Source organism: Bos javanicus, chromosome 21, assembly GCF_032452875.1.
Source record: "Bos javanicus breed banteng chromosome 21, ARS-OSU_banteng_1.0, whole genome shotgun sequence".
NCBI classification, from domain to species: domain Eukaryota; kingdom Metazoa; phylum Chordata; class Mammalia; order Artiodactyla; family Bovidae; genus Bos; species Bos javanicus.
Window position 1 is genome coordinate 48,754,537 of NC_083888.1, and position 20,053 is coordinate 48,774,589.

At 38.5% G+C, this 20,053-nt stretch overlaps 2 long non-coding RNA genes across 2 annotated transcripts in view; one reads left to right on the top strand and one right to left on the bottom strand.

Moving 5' to 3' along the window:
• The window catches only part of LOC133234451 (uncharacterized), a 42,423-nt gene that overhangs the window by 14,328 nt on the left and 8,042 nt on the right, over nucleotides 1-20,053 (top strand). The gene's annotated exons all lie outside the window — the stretch shown is intronic.
• The window catches only part of LOC133234452 (uncharacterized), a 28,594-nt gene that overhangs the window by 3,568 nt on the left and 4,973 nt on the right, over nucleotides 1-20,053 (bottom strand). The window contains exons 2-3 of the long non-coding RNA XR_009732142.1: nucleotides 14,242-14,942; nucleotides 9,911-9,975 (exon numbers count right to left, since the gene is read on the bottom strand). This is a non-coding gene — a long non-coding RNA (uncharacterized LOC133234452). The remainder of the gene's footprint in view (nucleotides 1-9,910; nucleotides 9,976-14,241; nucleotides 14,943-20,053) is intronic.

The window sequence follows — 20,053 nt, forward strand, 5'->3', positions numbered from 1 at the left end:
GACTTATTTCACTTAGCATAATACTCTGTAAATCCATCCTTCTTGTGAAGGTTTGTCTTCCCAGTTCTAGTGCCACAAGCTAGGAAGCCTGACAAGGGGCTCAGATGCCTTACTCTCTAGGGTTAATGTCTGCGGTTGTGATACCCCTCCTAGTTGTGGGTTGCTGCACTAGGGTGAGGGTTCTATGCCCCTCGTACCCATTTTCTTTTATATCTTTAATTGTAGAAAATGTATTCTGCTAGTCTTTAAGTCATTTTCAGAGATAGTTATTCTATATGTAGTTCTATGTGTGTGTCCATTGGAGAAGATGAGCTTGGGATTTTCCTACTCTGTCCACCATCTTGATCTTCTAGATCCAATCTGATAAAAATTATTTTCAATTAAAAAAACTTGTTTTTATCTTGTTCTCTATTTTCCTTTGTCAGTTTTATCTTGGATCACAGCTTTTCTTCTTACTGAATTGCAGTGATAGGAATTCAGAGACATGGAATTAAAAAGAATATTGATATAATCATTGCTTCTGGAGAATTAGCATTACAGTACATATATGAGCTGAATTAGTTTTTTTTGTTTTGTAGTAAAATATACATAACAAATTCAGACTTAAATTGAAGAAAGTGGGGAAAACCACTAGACCATTCAGCTATGACCTAAATCAAATCCCTTATTATTATACAATGGAAGTGAGAAATAGATTTAAGGGACTAGATCTGATAGACAGAGTGCCTGATGAACTATGGACGGAGGTTTGTGACGTTATACAGGAGACAGGGATCAAGACCATCCCCAAGAAAAAGAAATGCAAAAAAGCAAAATGGCTGTCTGAGGAGGTCTTACAAATAGCTGTGAAAAGAAGGAAAAAGCAAAGGTGGAAAGGAAAGATATACCCATTTGAATGCAGAGTTCCAAAGGATAGCAAGGAGAGATAAGAAAGCTTTCCACAGCGATCAATGCAAAGAAATAGAGGAAAACAGTAGAATGGGAGAGACGAGAGATCTCTTCAAGAAAATTAGAGATACCAAGGGAACATTTCATGCAAAGATGAGCTCGATAAAGGACAGAAATGGTATGACCTAACAGAAGCAGAAGATATTAAGAAGAGGTGGCAAGAATACACAGAAGAACTGTACAAAAAAGATCTTCACGACCCAGATAATCAAGATGGTGTGATCTCTCACCTAGAGCCAGACATCCTGGAATGTGAAGTCAAGTGGGCCTTAGGAAGCATCGCTACAAACAAAGCTGGTGGAAGTGATGAAATTCCAGTTGAGCTCTTTCAAATCCTGAAAGATGATGCTGTGAAAGTGCTGCACTCAATATGCCAGCAAATTTGGAAAACCCAGCAGTGGCCACAGGACTGGAAAAGGTCAGTTTTCATTCCAGTCCCAAAGAAAGGCAATGCCAAAGAATGTTCAAACTACTGCACAATTGCACTCATCTCACACGCTAGTAAAGTCATGCTCAAAATTCTCCAAGTCAGGCTTCAGCGATACATGAACCATGAATTTCCAGATGTTCAAGCTGGTTTTGGAAAGGCAGAGGAACAAGAGATCAAATTGCCAACATCCGCTGGATCGTGGAAAAAGCAAGAGAGTTCCAGAAAAACATCTATTTCTGCTTTATTGACTATGCCAAAGCCTTTGACTGTGTGGATCACAATCAACTGTGGAAAATTCTGAAAGAGATGGGAATACCAGACCACCTGACTTGCTTCCTGAGAAACCTGTATGCAGGTCAGGAAGCAACAGTTAGAACTGGACATGGAACAACAGACTGGTTCCAAATAGGATAAGGAGTACGTCAAGGCTGTATATTGTCACCCTGCATATTTAACTTCTATGCAGAGTACATCATGAGAAATGCTGGGCTGGAAGAAACACAAGCTGGAATCAAGATTGCCGGGAGAAATATCAATAACCTCAGATATGCAGATAACACCACCCTTATGGCAGAAAGTGAAGAGGAACTAAAAAGGCTCTTGATGAAAGTGAAAGAGGAGAGTGAAAAAATTGGCTTAAAGCTCACATTCAGAAAACGAAGATCATGGCATCTGGTCCCATCACTTATGGGAAATAGATGGGGAAACAGTGGAAACAGTGTCAGACTTTATTTTTTGGGGCTCCAAAATCACTACAGATGGTGACTGCAGCCATGAAATTAAAAGACTCTTACTCCTTGGAAGGAAAGTTATGACCAACCTAGACAGCATATTCAAAAGCAGAGACATTACTTTGTCAACAAAGGTCCGTCTAGTCAAGGCTGTGGTTTTTCCAGTGGTCATGTATGGATGTGAAAGTTGGACTGTGAAGAAAACTGAGTGCTGAAGAATTGATGCTTTTGAACTGTGGTGTTGGAGAAGACTCTTGAGAGTCCCTTGGACTGCAAGGAGATCTAACCAGTCCATCCTAAGGGAGATCAGTCTTGAGTGTTCATTGGAAGGACTGATGTTGAAGCTGAAACTCCAATACTTTGGCCACCTGATGCAAAGAGCTGACTCATTTGAAAAGACCGTGATGCTGGGAAAGATTAAAGGCAGGAGAAGTGGACGACAGAGGATGAGATGGTTGGATGGCATCACCGACTCAATGGACATGAATTTGGGTAAACTCCGGGAATTGGTGATGGACGGGGAGGCCTGGCATGCTGCAGTTCATGGAGTCACAAAGAGTGGGACACGACTGAGCGACTGAACTGAACCGAAGTGATACATAAAAATTTATCATTAAGCATACAGTTCAGTGGCCTCAAGTGTATCCACATTGTTGTGTGACTGTTAACCACCATCCATCTCAGAACTTTTTCATTTTTCCAAACTAAAACTCTATACCCATTAAAAAATTCCTTATTTCCCCTCCCTACCCTAAACTAATTATTTTAATTTTACGTATTTTTGCATGTGTTTACTTGTTTTGCTTGCTGTTATTGTAAATGAATATATATTGAATACTACAAATATGTATGGAACTGGCCAGATCAGGGTGAAGTTAACATTTATAAAGAAGGCTGAGCAATTTGCCATTAGGTGGTTTCCTGGGTGACAGAGACTTGTATCATATTCTTTATCTTACATCTGCACTCCAGTCCGTGAAATGTGAAGAAGTACATAAGCTATTTTTTGTTTCAGAGTTTACCAGCAAAATGCCTAATTTTACCAGTCTGACAATTCTAAGCCAAGATTGAACTGAAATATTGCTTTGATTTCATCTGATATCTTGAGTACTTGAATGAACATATTGGCAAAATTGCTAAATGCAAAATGAATGGTAGCTTGATTATTTTTTTAAAGCCTGGAGAAATTTTTATATATGTATATATATAATTTTTTTTTTTGAGGTGTCCTCTTTTTCTTTCTTTCTTTCTCTTTTTTCTTTGTTATGTTCAGTTGCACCTCTTCCTTCTCCTGCCCTGTAGGTTACCTATTTCTCATGGTTTTTACCTTTAGTCTTTTGCTTAGAAATCTCACTTTTTTCAGTTCATGGATATCTTTGTGAGAAAATAACTCCTAAGTCTATATAGTTGCCTCTTGAACAGTGTGTGTTTGAACTGCGTGGATCCACTTATATGTCGAGTGTTTAATAATACTACACAATTTGTGACTGGTTGAATCTGCAGGTACAAAACTACAGATACCAAGGGCTGACTATAAAGTTGTACATGGGTTTTTGACTGGATGGAGGATTGGTACCCATAACTCTGTGTTGTTTAAGGGTCAAGCTAAGCTAAGTCACTTCAGTCGTGTCCGACTCTGTGCGACCCCATAGACAGCAGCCCACCAGGCTCCGCCGTCCTTGGGATTCTCCAGGCAAGAACACTGGAGTGGGTTGCCATTTCCTTCTCCAATGCGTGAAAGTGAAAAGTCAAAGTGAAGTCGCTCAGTCGTGTCCGACTCTTAGCGACCCCATGGACTGCAGCCCACCAGGCTCCTCCGTCCATGGGATTTTCCAGGCAAGGGTACTGGTGTGGGGTGCCGTTGCCTTCTCCGGAGTTGGGCACTACTTGCCACTAAACAACAACTGGACAGCATGGTGCTAGGTACTGCTGCTGCTGCTAAGTCGCTTCAGTCGTGTCCGACTCTGTGCGACCCCACAGACGGCAGCCCACCAGGCTCCCCCATCCCTGGGATTCTCCAGGCAAGAACACTGGAGTGGGTTGCCATGTCCTTCTCCAATGCATGAAAGTGAAAAGTGAAAGTGAAGTCGCTCAGTCGTGTCCGACCCTCAGCGACCCCATGGACTGGCAGCCTATCAGGCTCCTCTGTACTGGAGTGGGTTGTACTGGAGTGGGTTGCCATTGCCTTCTGCAGTTTAAGGGTCAACTACATTCTTAACCCTAAGTCATAGTTCTAAATCTAGAACTGTCCTGAAATTTTCTCTTACATGATCTGGTATCACCTCAAACATATCTAATATTGGACTTAACATTTTTCTTGCCACTTTAATCCTCCTCTTTTCTCTCTCTCTCTCTTTTTTTTTTCCCCCCCAAAATAGCACTGCTGTTTTTGTCATTACCTAAGTTTGACATTTAGCAGTGATTTGCTGCTTCTTTCTGAATTCAACTAGTCACCAAATCCTACCAACTGTTTCTATTATTATGATCATTGTAACATATGACCCTTTCCATTTTTATTGTACTCTAGCCAATATAGGGCCTAATCAGCTGATACCTAGGTTACTGCAGTTGTCCCCTACTGATAGAGTTTTTCTCTTGAGTCCCTTATACCACTTTTTTTCTGTAATTCTCACATAAAAGTTGTGAATGTCTATTTTGGATTATATTTAATTATGTCCCACTTCTCTTTTTCATCTTTGTACTCCCCAGAAGCCTTGCAACAACTGAGCGACTGAACTGAACTGAAATGTTTTTAAGAATATGGTGTTCTAACTATAATTATGTATTTTGAACAGCATTGCCATGTTCTTTCATTCATTTAACAAATATTTATTGAGTGCTTATTATGTGCCAAGGATGTGTAGCTAAGGGTATAATAATCATTATAGCAATTAACAAACAAAAACTTATGACTCTGGTGGCTTATATTCCAGTGAGGTCATGCAATGACAAAGGAGCAAAATGCATAATGTCTTAGATGGTGATAACTGAAAAGGAGAAACAAGTAAATGAAGTGGGAAAACAGGGAGTATTGAGGGTGAAAGGTCCTAGGAAGGCCCTTCTGTAAAGGTGGCATATCAGTAAAGACTTGAAGAAAATGAGTGGGAAAGGCAGCAAATATCTGAGGAAAAGAGGTTTCCAAGCAAAGGGAGCAGCAAGTGCAAAGGACCTTGGATGCAAGCATGTCTGGCATGATTGAATATTAGGGAGGAGTAGAGTGAGCTGGAAGATGGGTAATATTAATATAAATCAAAGGTCTATATTAGGAAGATAGGTATAGAGTGGAAAAATACAGATTGAGTGGGGCCTTGTAGGACACAGTTAGGAGTGTGTTTTTTTTTTTTCCTTTGAATGAAATGTTTAGCCTTGGGAAGATTTTGAAGTTACAAGTGACACGATCCTTCTTGTTAATAGAATCATTCTGGCAACTATAATTGAAAAGAGAGAGGAAGCAGGGAGATCAGATAGGAGCTTTGACACAGATCTCAGTGAGATATCATAGAGGCTCAGACTTTGGTGATTGCAGTGGGAGTAGTGAGAGGTATTCTGGTTTGGGATATAGTTGAAATAGAACCAATAGAATTTTCTGGTGGGTTGGATGTGAAGAATGAGGGGAAATGGACAGTCAAGAATTATTTGAAGTTCTTTTGGCCTGAGCAGCTGAAGAATGGAGTTATTATTAATTGAGATAGAGGTGCATCTGAGAGGAGCAGGTTTGGTAGTAGGTTTGATAGGAGTTAAGCTTTGTACATGCTAAGTTTGTGATCCCAGCTTGACATCCAAGCAGAGCAAAACTGTCCAGGTGAGTATGAAAGTCAAAGTCAAAGTCACTCAGTCATGTCCAAATCTTTGCGACTCCATGGACTATACAGTCCATGGTATTCTCCAGGCCAGAATACTGGAGTGGGTAGCCTTTCTCTTCTCCAAGGGATCTTCCCAACCCAGGGATTGAACCCAGGTCTCCTGCAATGAAGGCAGATTCTTTACCAGACCCAGGTCTCCCACAGTGCAGGCGGATTCTTTACCAGCTGGGCCACAAGGGAAGCCCAGGAATACTTGAGTGGGTAACTTATCCCTTCTCCAGCGGATCTTCCTGACCCAGGAATTGAACCTGGGTCTCCTGAATTGCAGACAGATTCTTTACCAACTGAGCTATCAGGGAAGTCCTATTAGGCTGAAATTTAGGAAGCAGTTCTGGGAGTCATCAGAATTGAGATAGTGTTTAAAACTATGAGACTGAGTCATCTGAAAATGAATGTAGTAACAAAAGATTAAACTTTTTGAAATACTCTGTATCTCTGCTTAGTACATACCTCGAAAGGCTCCAGGTTCTCGTGGCCTTTCACAGTTAGTCCTGTATAAATCTCTTTTGTCAGTCACACTGGATCCTGTCACCACAGAATGATCTATTTCTTTAACAAACACCAATTATTCTTTCATTTTGTGAAAGTCTGCATATTTATTCCACTCCCCCTTTATCTTGTCTGTGTTGTGAAGTTCATTATATTTTTATATGTGTCGTTTTTTCCCCTAGTAAGCTAATGAAGTCTGTGGCAGGAGTCATGATTTTTAATATTTTCTACAATGATCAGAAGCCCAGATCTCCTCCTCAGGGGATATCTTTGGAGAAGGCCTTTACAAACATTAGAAACCTGGGGGAAGCAAGGCTGTTTAGAAGCATCTGGACATTAATTTTGGTTCCTCTCATTACATAAAAATTTGTAACTGATTGTGATCCTCAGATATACACTGTTGATACTATGTATAAAATAGATAACTAATGAGAACCTACTGAGAGAGTCAATTCCTAGGCAGGTTGGTAAGAAGTCTGGGGTCCCCGAGGAGGGGAGAGGGGCCTGGGGTTCTCAAGGAGGAGGTAGAGGTCTGGAATTCTCAGTGAGGAAGAAAGAACAAGTATTTGTTTTTTTTTCTCTACATTCCTTAGTCTTAGTCACATAAAATGTTTTTTTAAGCCTGGAATTGATGATTCACACAACAAACAACTCAGTTTAAACTGGGTACTAAGGGTAATACAACAACAATGTATTCTGCTTGAGGACAGTTTCCTGAAAACCTTCTGACTAATCTTGTTATTGTAAAATGTTTATTATGGGAGTGGGTCAGGTAGGATCTTTCTTTTGTTAAGTTCTAATCCTGTTATCCTAAAATATAAATTGTGGGAGTGGGTCTGGTAAAATTTTTACAACCTTGAGACATTCTTTTGATTTATCATAATAGCTAATTTTAAAAGTGTATGATTCCCTTGCTAAAGACTAGCGAGTGGGGCACTCTCCACCCGCCTCCACTGTCTAATGTCAGAAGGTTTCTCTGTCCTTTTTCACTGTAGTAAAACTCCTGCCACACAAGAGCCCTGAGTGGTCCAGCCTGGTCTCTGGTCTGAAGCTGAATCTTCTTCGGAGATCACAAATCCGACATCATTCACTGTAAGCTATCACTACTACAGAGCACAGGGAGTTCTACTCAGTGTTCTGTGTTGACTTAAATGGGAAGGAAATCCAAAAAAGAGGAGATACATGTATGTATAAAGCTGATTCACTTTGTTGTATAGCAGAAACTAATACAACATTGGAAAGCAATTATACTCCAATAAAAATTTTTTCAACAGTGACCTCATTAGCACTGAGTTTGGCTCAGGAACCAGCAGGAACCCAGATGTTTGTAATATCTTCCCATTAAAGGGCATAACTTGTTAGAGATTGTTTTGCACAAAGTGGTGATGTAAGCCCTAAGCATAAAAGAGAGTTGGAACCAAGAGAATTGAGCTGGCCAAATATCGCAAGACCCTACCTTGTCCTCTCACTGGTAGTGCCTGACTCTACAGGCCAACGGAAGCTCTGCTGAGATATGCTACATTTGTCCCTGCTTTTAGTGGTACCCTCACTGCTGAGATTTGAATCTTTGGCTAAGTAAGTCAGGAGGTAAATACAAACTGATTTTGTGTGTGTTCCCTCTAATTCATAGCTGATAGCTAACATTTACTTAGGGTTTACTGCTCTGAACCACTCACAGTTCTAATGCTCTATTTGTATTAACTCTCAATCTTCATAAGATCATATGAATTAGCTATTTTTAGTATATAGCTATTTTTAGGTAAGAAAATTGAAGAAAAGAAGACCAAGTAACTTTACTTAATAGCACTATTAATACTAAATGGAGGAATGGAATTTGATCCCAGGAAGTTTTGATCCAGAACTTTAATTTTTAACTGCTGAAATACTAAAAGCCAATTTAATTATTTCTTTTTGTCTTCTATTAGATGCCTCTATAATTTATAATATGCCACTATTTTTCTTGATCAGCTAAGGCAGTAAGTGTTGATGACCTGTCATTAAAGATTAGGCTTTAGGGAATTCCCTGGTGATCCAGTGGTTAGGATTCCCTGACTGCAGGGGAACTCTGTTTGACCCCTGGTCAGGGAACCAGATCCCACAAGCTGTGTGATGTGGCTTAAAAAAAAAAAAAAAAAAGATGAGGCTTTAGTTTATTTACACTACTCTTGTTCTACCCTAGTTTCCTTCAAATTTTATATGCTTAATTGATGTCATTTCCTCTGTTTCTGCAGCTCCAGTATACGTAAGCCTCTATTTTGTGTTCCATTAATTGTCAGCAGTATCTCTTTTTTTCCTTTTTATAAAGCGAGACTATTATCAGTCATATCCTTTAACCTTTTTTCTGTCTTTTAACTTCTGTTAAATATGTTTACTTTAAAATGATCAAAGTTGATAATTATATTGTATTTAAAGAAGGCTAGAATATAAATATTATCAATTTTGATAATTTTAAAGTATATATTTAACAGAACATTTATAATATTTAGATAAATGTAGATAATATTTATATTCTATTTAAATAAGGTGGACTTCCCGGTTAGCTTAGTTGGTGAAGAATCTGCCTGCAATGCAGGAGACCCCAGTTCAATTCCTGGGCCAGGAAGATCTGCTGGAGAAGGGATAGGCTATCCACTCCAGTATTCTTGGGCTTCCCTTGTGGCTCAGCTGGTAAAGAATCACCTGCAATGTGGGAGACCTTGGTCTGGTAAAGAATCTGCCTGTGATGCCGGAGACCCTTGTTCAGTCCCTGGGTTGGAAAGATCTGGGAAGGGAAAGGCTACCCACTCCAGTATTCTGGCCTGCAGAATTCCATGGACTGTATAGTCCATGGGGTCGCAAAGAGGTGGACACGACTGAGTGACTTTGACTAAAGAAGGCAGTATAACATTATGGTTAAGAATGTAGATGTTGGAGCCAGGCCTCCTGGGTTCACATCCAACCTCTACCACATCCTGACTTTGTGATGTTGGCAAATTATTTCATCTTTTGTACCTCACTTTCCTCAACTGTGAAATGGGGATAATGATATTATTTCACAGGATTAGTGTTACGACTAACTGACTTATTATATGTAAAGTATTTAAAACAAGGCCTGGTACCTACTAAGTACTATATGAATGATTGCTATCAGTGTTATCATTATTCTGAAATCATAATGAACTCTTGCATGCTTTCAATTTATTCTAAAAGTTACAAATAGTACATCATGATTATATTTCTTTGTTTCTTGGTCCAAAATCATAACCTTAGCAATAAGGTTTTTAAGATCAAAGTCAAATGGGTTATATTTTCTTGTATACCATATATTTTAAAAATTATGTATATTTTAATCTTATTTATAATTGGATAATGAGTTTCTTTTGGAGCCCTTCCCAACCCCGCTGAGTTTTGAATTATTTTTTTCCCTTCTTATTGACAAAAAGAATATTTTATCATATTCTCAAAATTACCTGACTTTTCTGTTATACTTGATGGTAAAAACTCACTTCCTTCTTGGAGATGGTCCTTTCACAGTCTGTGAAAGATAAAATTGATAAATTGGACTTTATCAAAATTAACAACTTTTGCTCTATAGGAGATATGTTAAGACAATGAAAAGTCTGATTATACCTAGGAGAAAATGTTTGCAAATCACATATCTAAAAAAAAAAACGTATGTCTTGGATATATAACAGATTTTTAAAGCTCACCAGTGAAACAGTCAATTATTTTAAAAATGGACAGAAGATCTAAGTAGACACTTTAAACAAGATTTATGGATGCCAAAAACCATATGAAGATAGTCAGCATTATTTTTCACTAGGGAAGTGAGTGAAACAGTGAGGAGCTACATTGATTAGAATGGTTAAAATCCAAAAAATTGGGAGTACCAAATGCTGGTGCTCTCATGTGTGCTGGTAGAATGCACAAGGGTGTAGCCGCTTTGGAAGACATTCAGCAGTTTCTTATAAAATTAAACACAGACTTGTCATATGACCTAGCATTGCACTCCTAGGTATTTAGCAAGTGGATTTGAAAATGTATTTACATACAAAAACCTATGTGTGCTTTATTCACAACTGCTGTCTTTTTTTCATAATCATCAAAAAAGTGGAAGCAACCAAGAAATTCTTCAGTAATAGGTAAACAGATAATTAAAGGATGGTACAGCTATACAATGGGTATGAAAAGCAGGAATAACTATAGATTAATGCTGCAACTTATTTTGTATATTCAACAAGTATGGAATATGAATATGAATACTCATTCAGTGAGTATGTAAAACTCCAATACTTTGGCCACCTGATGTGAAGAACTGACTCATTGGAAAAGACCCTGATGCTGGGAAAGATTGAAGGCAGGAGGAGAAAGGGACGACAGAGGAGGAGATGGTTGGATGGCATCACAGACTCAGTGGACGTGAGTTTGAGTTGGTGTAAGCTGTAAAAGTTGGTGATGGACAGTGAAGCCTGGCCTGCTCCAGTCCATGAGGTCGCAAGAAGTTGGACATGACTGAGTGACTGAACTGTACTGAATGCTACAATATGAATGCATCTTAAATGCATTTTGCTGAATTAAAGAAGCTAGAGACCGAAAAGGCTACATACGAAATGATACCATTCACATGGCCTTTTAGAAAGGGCAAAACTATAGGGATGGAAAGCAGATCAGTGGCTGTCAGAGGTTTGAGGAAGGGGGATTGTTTGACTTGGGGAAACGGGAGTTTTTAGGGTGATGAACTAAACTGTTGTGGTGGACATACGATGGTACATATTCTTTAAAATTCATAGAACTCTATAGCATAAAAAGTTAATGTATGCAGATTAAAAAAATCAACCAGGAGTTTGAGGGATCCCAAAATGGAATGCAGAGTAATAAAAGAATCTAACAAATATTTTAGAAATGTATATGACATAGTCTCACTGAAGGAATGGGTAAAAAAATGCTTGATGTGAATAACTTTGGAAAAGAATGTTTTGACTCAGAATATGTAACATTAAAGACAAAAGTATACATAAACACTGTACTGTCATTGATAAAGTTGTTTCTCACAGGGGTGCAAATAATTCTGAAACCACTATACAAGTGTACTGGGAATGAATGAGTGTGTAAAAGTATGGTGGCTGATAGCCAGGTTTCTCACCATTGGAAAGGGAGATTGGAGATAAGCATGGGGAAATGCTACAATGAACATAGTAGCTGACTGTTAAGATCGTCAAAAGTAAGGTCTTTAGAAACTGTCTCCAGAAAAAGGTGGGAAAACATGATCACTAAATATGATATCCTGAATGGGATCTGGAACAGAAAGGACATTAGGGAGAAATTAGTGAAATCCACGTTAAATGTGTAGTGTGAAGAAATGAAAGTGTTAGTTGCTCAGTCATGTCTGTTTGCAACCCGATGGACTGTAGCCTGCCAGGCTTATAAAGTAAGATGTTAATAATATGGGAAACTGGTATATGGGAACTCTGTACTATCTTGATAACTTTTCTATAAATCAAGCTTTAAATTAAAAGCTTGTTTAAAAGTTAGTTTAAATTAAAAAACCTCAGTAAACAATGTTTAACTTACTATGATTATATAATGCAGAACCAAATAGCTTATACTTTTATTACATTTTTTTTGTCTCTGTGTCCAAAATCATGACCCTAAAGAGAATATTTCTAGGATCACGGTCAAATAGATTACTTTTTTTCTTCTACTACATACATTTCTCAAAATTATATAATAGTTCAGTTTTCTTTATAGCTGCATCTTTGACTTTCATATATAGCTTTTTTTCCTCTCTAGAATTTAGAATTACTGTTTTTTTCTAAATGATATAAGAATAAAATACCTTCATTATATTCTCAAAATAATCTGGTTTCTCTGTCATACTCAGTTTTAAGAATCCACTTTCTTCTTGGAGACAGTCTTTTTAGAGGCTTTTGTCTTAGTGTGAGATTTGTTATTCTCTAGGTCTGCCACGTGGTTGTCATTCTGGATCTTTCCTTTCTGTGTCATTGGACTAGATATTCTATTTCTTAGATCCTATGTTTTGTCTCTCACTTCATTTTGCTGAACTGCATCCTTGATGTCTTCAGAACATTGCTTAATAAATTTTAGGGTTGATGTGTGTGTGAGAGTGTTTTTGCCTGATTTTTATAGTTGATGGAGCTGTGGGTATAGAATTTTAAGTTCAAAGTTACAAACATTTTTTCTTCAGAACTTTGAAGGCGAAGCACATTGCCTTCAAGCAGTTTGTGTTGTTACCAAGAAGCCTGAATGCTGCTTATTTCTTACCTTCCAGAAGCTTTTAAAATATTTTTCATATATGCCTTATACTAAAGAATAAGTTTCAAGAATGTATCTAAATAAGGATCTTATTTTTATTCATTTGATTGGTGTTTGGTATATAGCTTTTCAATATAAAGACTTGCATTTTACTTAAGTTCTCTGAAATTTGCTTCTATTTAATTATTTCCTCCTCTATATTTTCTTGATTTTCTCTGTCTGGAACTTCTGTTTATCTGACATTGAATCTTTTAGATTTATATTCCATTTTTTATATCATTTGTTCCATATTTTCCTCTTTCTTTTTGCTGTATGTTCTAGGAAATACCTTTGCCTTTATTTTCTAGTCCTTTCAGAATGTTTTCAGCATTCTTTATAAGGATGATGAACTCTTGACTGAGGTCATGGGGGCAGTGAGCCTTGTGTGTCTCTCATCCTATCATCAGGCTAACCTAGACTTGTTTACATGACAGATGCAAGGATCTAAGTGAGGTAAGCAGTACTGGAAACACTTCTGAACTATACACTTTGAACTGGCTGAGAAATTAACATTGTCACTCTGTTGGACCCTTTTGACCAAAATAAGTCATAAAACCAGCCCAGATTCAAGAAATATTTGGTAAATATTTTGTTTGTATTTTTTCTTTCACTGTGAAGGAGCTTTTTAGTTTGATGTAATCCCATTTATTCTTGCTTTTGTTGCTTATGCTTTTGGTATCATAGCCATAAAATCATGGTCACATCCAATAGCAAGGAGCTGTTATCCTGTGTTTTCTTCTAGGACTTGTGTAGTTTCAGGTCTTAAGTTTAGCATCCTTTTTGTCATCAGACCACTTGAGTCTGAAATGAATGTTGCAGTTCTGTAAGGTGTCTTACGGAAGTTTTGCAGAAAATTTGGAGAATCTTTAATCTGTATAATGGAGAGTGGCCTTTATCGCCAGTCACCAGTGTCATATTTTGCAGTGTTCTCTTCTTTCCCCCTAACTCCTATCTGGATCACTACCCAGACACAATTGCCTTTATTTATTTATTTATTCATTTTTTGCATATGTCTCCTTTTGGCAATAGCCAAATAAATACATTTGCTCACTCTTGAGAATATTATACAAGATTCTAATCTACTTGTCCAAATGGTACCTGTTGTAGATACAAGACCTTCCAGTGTTTTCTGAACAAAGGAAAATTACCTTGACTTATTTCTTTTCAATAGAATGGGGAAATTTTTTGTGTGTGTGTGAAGTCTTTTGGGTGCATTGAGGTTTCTCTGGGAACAATTTTGGGATAAAGAAACTACTGCATAATCAAAAGAACATGAATATTTCTGCTGTCCAACTGTCTATAAGATTTTGCCTAAAGATTTTTCTTTGAAAAGGGCTATTAAATAGAGCTGCTAAAATAAATAATTAAAAGATAATGTAAATTTCAAAGTAGACTGCAGTAGCAAATTGATAAATAGGACTTTGGGCTGAGTTCTCAGAGCTGAGAACAGAGCATATTAGTGCCTATAGGTTTTAGAGCACGATATTACCTGATCTGTGTAGAGCTTGTTATGGTCACAGTTCTTGCTGGGGAAGCAGTTCTAGGCAGTCCTTGCAGATGTGGCTCAATGCAGTGCCACGGGACTTGTCCAGCTCATCAACAGCTGACTGGTGATGGTTGGACTTAGTACTCCATCCCTCCAGCTGTAGCCAGCCAGGGCCTATGAGGTGCTGCCACGAAGGCACTGCTGGCATAAGGGAAATGGTCATTTGCTGGTTAATGAAACTTTTTTTTTTTTTTTAATTTAAGCAGAAGTTACATTGATATAGGCAGTTGGTTATAGGAGCAAGAATCAAGAAATGCAAGTAAATAACTGAGTCATATCAGTGTTGAAATAATAAAAAAGAGATCCACCAACTCCTGCTACAACTGCCTGAATCTAAATCTTAAAAAATGTTTTTTTCATCTGATCAGGTTCTATTTAAGTTTGATGTACGCTTGTTTTCAAGCATAAGTGAGATTTAGGATACTAGAAGTAATGCTCATGTTTTGTCAGTTTATAGGAGACATTATTTTCTACCTCATTCTTCATACATATCTACTTATCTGAGTGGCTCCAGTTGTTGCACTAGTGATTCTGTTTGAAATTTCCACTATAATCCTTGTCCACTTGAGCTGTAAGAACTGACAGCATCTTCAGTTGTCATCATGACTCCTTTAGGCATAGAAAGCGCAGTTAAGATTTTGTATCTGTTAGGAAAGGAAGGCTTGGTAAGATAGTGTTTATTTTACAGAGTAATAATCTTTTATCTGAATGTTGTTCTCAATTCTGTTCCAGAAAGTGTCACTGGCAAATAAAAACTTCACTTCTTTTAAAAATATTCTTCTAAAGAGAAAACATATAATAGGGAGTCAGGATTCCATAGAGTTCATGCTATTGGTTTCTAGTGGGCTTGAAATAAGAGATTTACCTGTGGTTATATAGAAATCTAGTAGGTGAAGTTGGAGAGAGAGAGAGAAGAGAGGGGAAGGAAAGGGAAACAGACCGGGAGAGGGAGGAAGAGCAGAAGAGAGGAGAGAGCATCTGAGAGAACACAGTCTTCTTTTCCAGGTTTATGCTTTTCCCATGAACCTGAGAGAATAATCTGGCCTGTATTAACAACTGCAGGCCCTCACTGAGTTTCTGAAGATTTTCTGGAGAGAAATTGTGTTGATATTCTCATGATCACTACCACCTCTGACTGTCAAGTAGATACTGGGGAAAACCTTCTCTCTCCCCAAGGTAAAGGTGGGGTGTGTAAATTAGAAATACAGAATGTGCAGGGAACCCCAGCCTGACCTTTTCTTGCTCTTCTTCCTGATAGCTTTTCTCTCAGATACCACTGAAGTGACACCTTCTGACAACCTCTCTGTGACAGTGCCTCTTGGATGACTTCTTGTTGGCTCTCATCATAGGGGCCTGCCTTTAGCAGTTGTAGTTCTTTAGAGTCCCCAGTAATTCCCAGCTGCAGCTGTTCCCCGTGGTAGTGTTACACCTGGTTTGACCCTAGGCCTCTTGCTTACTCCTGTAGAAACATCGGGTGTTCTCAGCCTTGCTTTTAGCCTCAACTCTCACTAATTACTTCCTTCCTGCTCTCCTACCTTAATGGACTTACTCATACCAATATAGTGGTTTCCCAAATATAACCCACTGTTTGATACCTGCTCCTCTTCATGTCAGTGCCCAACTTTGGTTCAGGGGTTACTTATTTCTGTGATTTCCCAGGTGGAATTAACTACTGCCTCCTTTGTGCTTCGGACAAGGCAATGGCACCCTACTCCAGTACACTTGCCTGGAAAATCCCATGGATGGAGGAGCCTGGTAGGCTGCAGTCCATGGGGTCACTAGGAATCGGACACGACTGAGCGACTTCACTTTCTCTTTTCACTTTCATGCATTGGAGAAGGAAATGGCAACCCACTCCAGTGTTCTTGCCTGGAGAATCCCAGGGACGGGGGAGCCTGGTGTGCTGCCGTCTATGGGGTCGCACAGAGTCGGACACGACTGAAGCGACTTAGCATAGCATCCTTTGTGCTCCTCATCTGTTCTTTACAACATCTATCATAGCATCTGTAGCTCTTTGTTGTTTATGTCTCCCTTGAATGGAGCAGAAATGAATTATCCCCACCAAGCCCTGCACAAATTTCAGATTCTTGAGCAAATGTTGTTCTTTTAAGCTACTAAATTTGGGGGTAATTTGTTTTGCAGTCGTAGAAACTGAGTTAGATTTTGGTATTTGGAGGTGGGTGCCATGTGACAGAAACCTCAAAATGTAGTGGTGACTGAAGCTAAACTAGATAGGACTAGACAGTGGGCAGAAGGTGGGAGGACATTGAAGAGAGTGTTAGTGGAAGCCGAATGGTCAAGGAGGATTTCAGTGAAGGTTTAAAGGAAAGTGAGGAAGTATCATTGAGAGCAGGAGAAAAGATCCTTGTTATGTAATAGCAGAAAGTTTAGCAACATTGTCACTTATGGTAATGTGGAAAAGAGAAAATGGTTATAATGAATTGCACAAATTCACAGGTGTTGTCTGGCTGTTTCTTGCTGCTTATAGTAAACTTGACAGGAGGAAGTGCTGTGGTGTGATGGCTTGTATCCCTCAAAATTCATGTGCTGATGACCAGTGTGAAGGTGTTAGGAAACGGGGAGGTACTTAGGGAAGTCCTTAAGTCTGAATGGTGGAGCCCTCAAGAATAAGAGACCATGCAGAGCTCCCTAGCCCTTTCCACCATGAGATAACACAGTGAGAAGGTGGCAGTCTGCCCCCCGGAACGTTCTGGCCTTCACCAGAACCTAACCATGCTGGCACACTGATCTTGGACTTCCAGCCTCCACAGCTGTGAGAAATTAATTTTTGTGGTTTATGAGCCACCAAGCCTCTGGCCATTTCATTAATAGTAGTCCAATTAGACTAAGAGAGAGAAGCTAAGGAAAGAATTGTTAAAGGAACCAGAACTTCCTGAGTTTGAAAATAAAACTCTTTTTTTCTAGTTTCTCCAGGTGGCAGACAATTTCCAAATTAAGAAAAATCTTATGGAAAGAGATTAAATCTAGAGTATTGTGATTTACTCTAGATTCACATGGTTTAACTATGAAACCAAGGAGTGATTGTGACACTCTTTGATAAGGCCTCAGGAAATTTAATGTCATGCCTCACCAAGGCAAGTAGTCTATCTTGAGGATATACCATGCCTCACACATCTTTACTAAACGAAAATGTCCTCTAAGAATTTTAACAGAATTGTCTCTCAGGATACCTAGAGGAAGCTCAAGGACATATACTGCAATTTATGAGTGTGATTTTTGTCTGATGGAGTGGATTATAAATTGATTCACAGGAAATCTACACAGTTAAAAGATTTTATTTTTTTAGAGAAGTTTTAGGTTCACAACAAAATTCAGCAGAGAGCACAGAGAATTCCCACATACCCCCTGTCCCTCTCGTATACACCTGAATAGCACCTTTGGTAAAATCAATGAACCTGAACATTGATGCATCATTATCACCCCTGGTTTATAGTTTACAGAAGGTTTCACTCTTTTGTATATTCTATGTTGTTGTTCAGTTGAAAATTGTGTCTGACTCTCTGCAATCCTACGAACTGACATGTATCCACTATTGAAGCCCTTAAAAATCCTCTGTGCTTTGTCTTTTCACCTGCCGTATCCCAATCCCTTGTTGTTGTTCAGTCACCAAGTCATGTCTGACTCTTTTTGACCCCATGAGTTGCAGCATGCTAGGCTTCTCTATCCATCACTATTGCCCTCAGTTTGCTCAAACTCATGTCCATTGAGACAGTGATGCCATCCAACCATCTCATCCTCTGTCGCCCCCTTCTCTTCTTGCCCTCAATTTTCCCCAGCATCAAGGTCTTTTCCAATAAGTCAGCTCTTTGCATCAGGTGGCCAAATTATTGAAGCTTCAGTTTCAGCATCAGTCCTTCCAATGAGTATTTAGGGTTGATTTCCTTTAGGATTGACTAGTTTGATCTCCCTGCTGTACAAGGGACTCTCAAAGGTCTTCTCCAACACCACAGTTCGAAAGTGTCAGTTCTTTGGCACTCAGCCTTCTTTATGGTCCAACTGTCACATCCATCCATATATGACTACTGGAAAATAGCTTTGACCGTAGCTTTGACTATACAGACCTTTGTTGGCAAAGTAATGTCTGCTTTTTAATACACTGCCTAAGTTTGTCATAGCTGTTCTTCCAAGGAGTAGGCATCTTTTAATTTCATGGCTGCAGTCATCATCCACATTGATTTTGGAGCCCAAGAAATTAAAATCTGTCACTGTTTCCACATTTCCCCCATCTTATTTGCCTTGAAGTGCTATCATCTGCATATGTGAAGTTCTTGATATTTCTCTGAGCAGTTTTGATTCCAGCTTGTGATTCATCCATCCTGACATTTCACATGATGTACTCTGCATATAAGTTAAATAAGCAAGGTGACAATATACAGCCTTGATGTACTCCTTTTCCTATTTGGAACCAGTCCGTTGTTCCATGACAGTTCTAACTATTGCTTCCTGACATGCATACAGATTTCTCAAGAGGCAGATCAGTGGTCTGGTATTCCCATCTCTTTCAGAATTTTCCACAGTTTGTTGTGATCCACACAGTCAAAGACTGGCATAGTCAATAAAACGGAAGTAGATGTTTTTTCTAGAACTCTTCTTGGTTGTTTGATGATCCAGCGGATGTTGGCAATTTGATCTTTGGTTCCTCTGCATTTTCTAAAACCAGCTTGAACATCGGGAAGTTCATGGGTCACATACTGCTGAAGCCTGGCTTGGAGAATTTTGAACATTACTAGCGTGTGAGATGAGTCAATTGTGCAGTAGTTTGAACATTCTATGGCATTGCCTTTCTTTGGGATTGGAATGAAAACTGACCTTTTCCAGTCCTGTGGCCACTGCTGAGTTTTCCAAATTTGCTGGCATATTGAGTGCAGCACTTTCACAGCATCATCTTTCAGGATTTGAAACAGCTCAACTGGAATTCCATCACCTCCACTAGCTTTGTTCATAGTGATGCTTTCTAAGGCCCACTTGACTTCGCATCCAGGATGTCTGGCTCTAGGTCAGTGATCACACCATCGTGATTATCTGGGTCATGAAGATCTTTTCTGTACAGTTCTTCTGTGTATTCTTGCCACCTCTTCTTAATATCTTCTGCTTCTGTAAGGTCCATACCATTTCTGTCCTTTATTGAGCCCATCTTTGCAAGAAATATTCCCTTGATATCTCTAATTTTCTTGAAGAGATCTCTAGTCTTTCCCATTCTATTTTTTTCCTCTATTTCTTTGCACTTAGGTCAATAATTACTAGGGTCATTTTTTAATACAGTCTTAGTAGCTGAAATAATTAGAATGGTTTATCATTTTGAATTTATTTTTTTAATTAAGTTCTGGTAATAAAGTTATGCTGGCTTCATGAAATGAATTAAGGCACATTTCATCTTTATGTTTGATATGAAATAATTTAAATAATATTGTAATTATTTGTTCCTAAAAGATAGACTAAGATTTAAAGCTTTTTTGGATGTGTTATTATTATCTAAAATAATAGTCACCTTTCGAATCCCTTCTTTGGTAATTCATCAAGTTGGTTTTCTACCTGGTTTTCTCTGGTTTATTTGTATTTTCTAGGAAATCACACATTTCTTCTATTTCTAGTCTTGCTAATATTTGTTTTGTCCTCACATTTTTAAGCAGGATCATAAATGGTGTATGTGTTTGTATGTGTGTGTATATATCTTGTTTGTTAGTCTTTAAAACACCATCTTTTGGAATTATTTAGTAACTCTTCTACTGTTTTT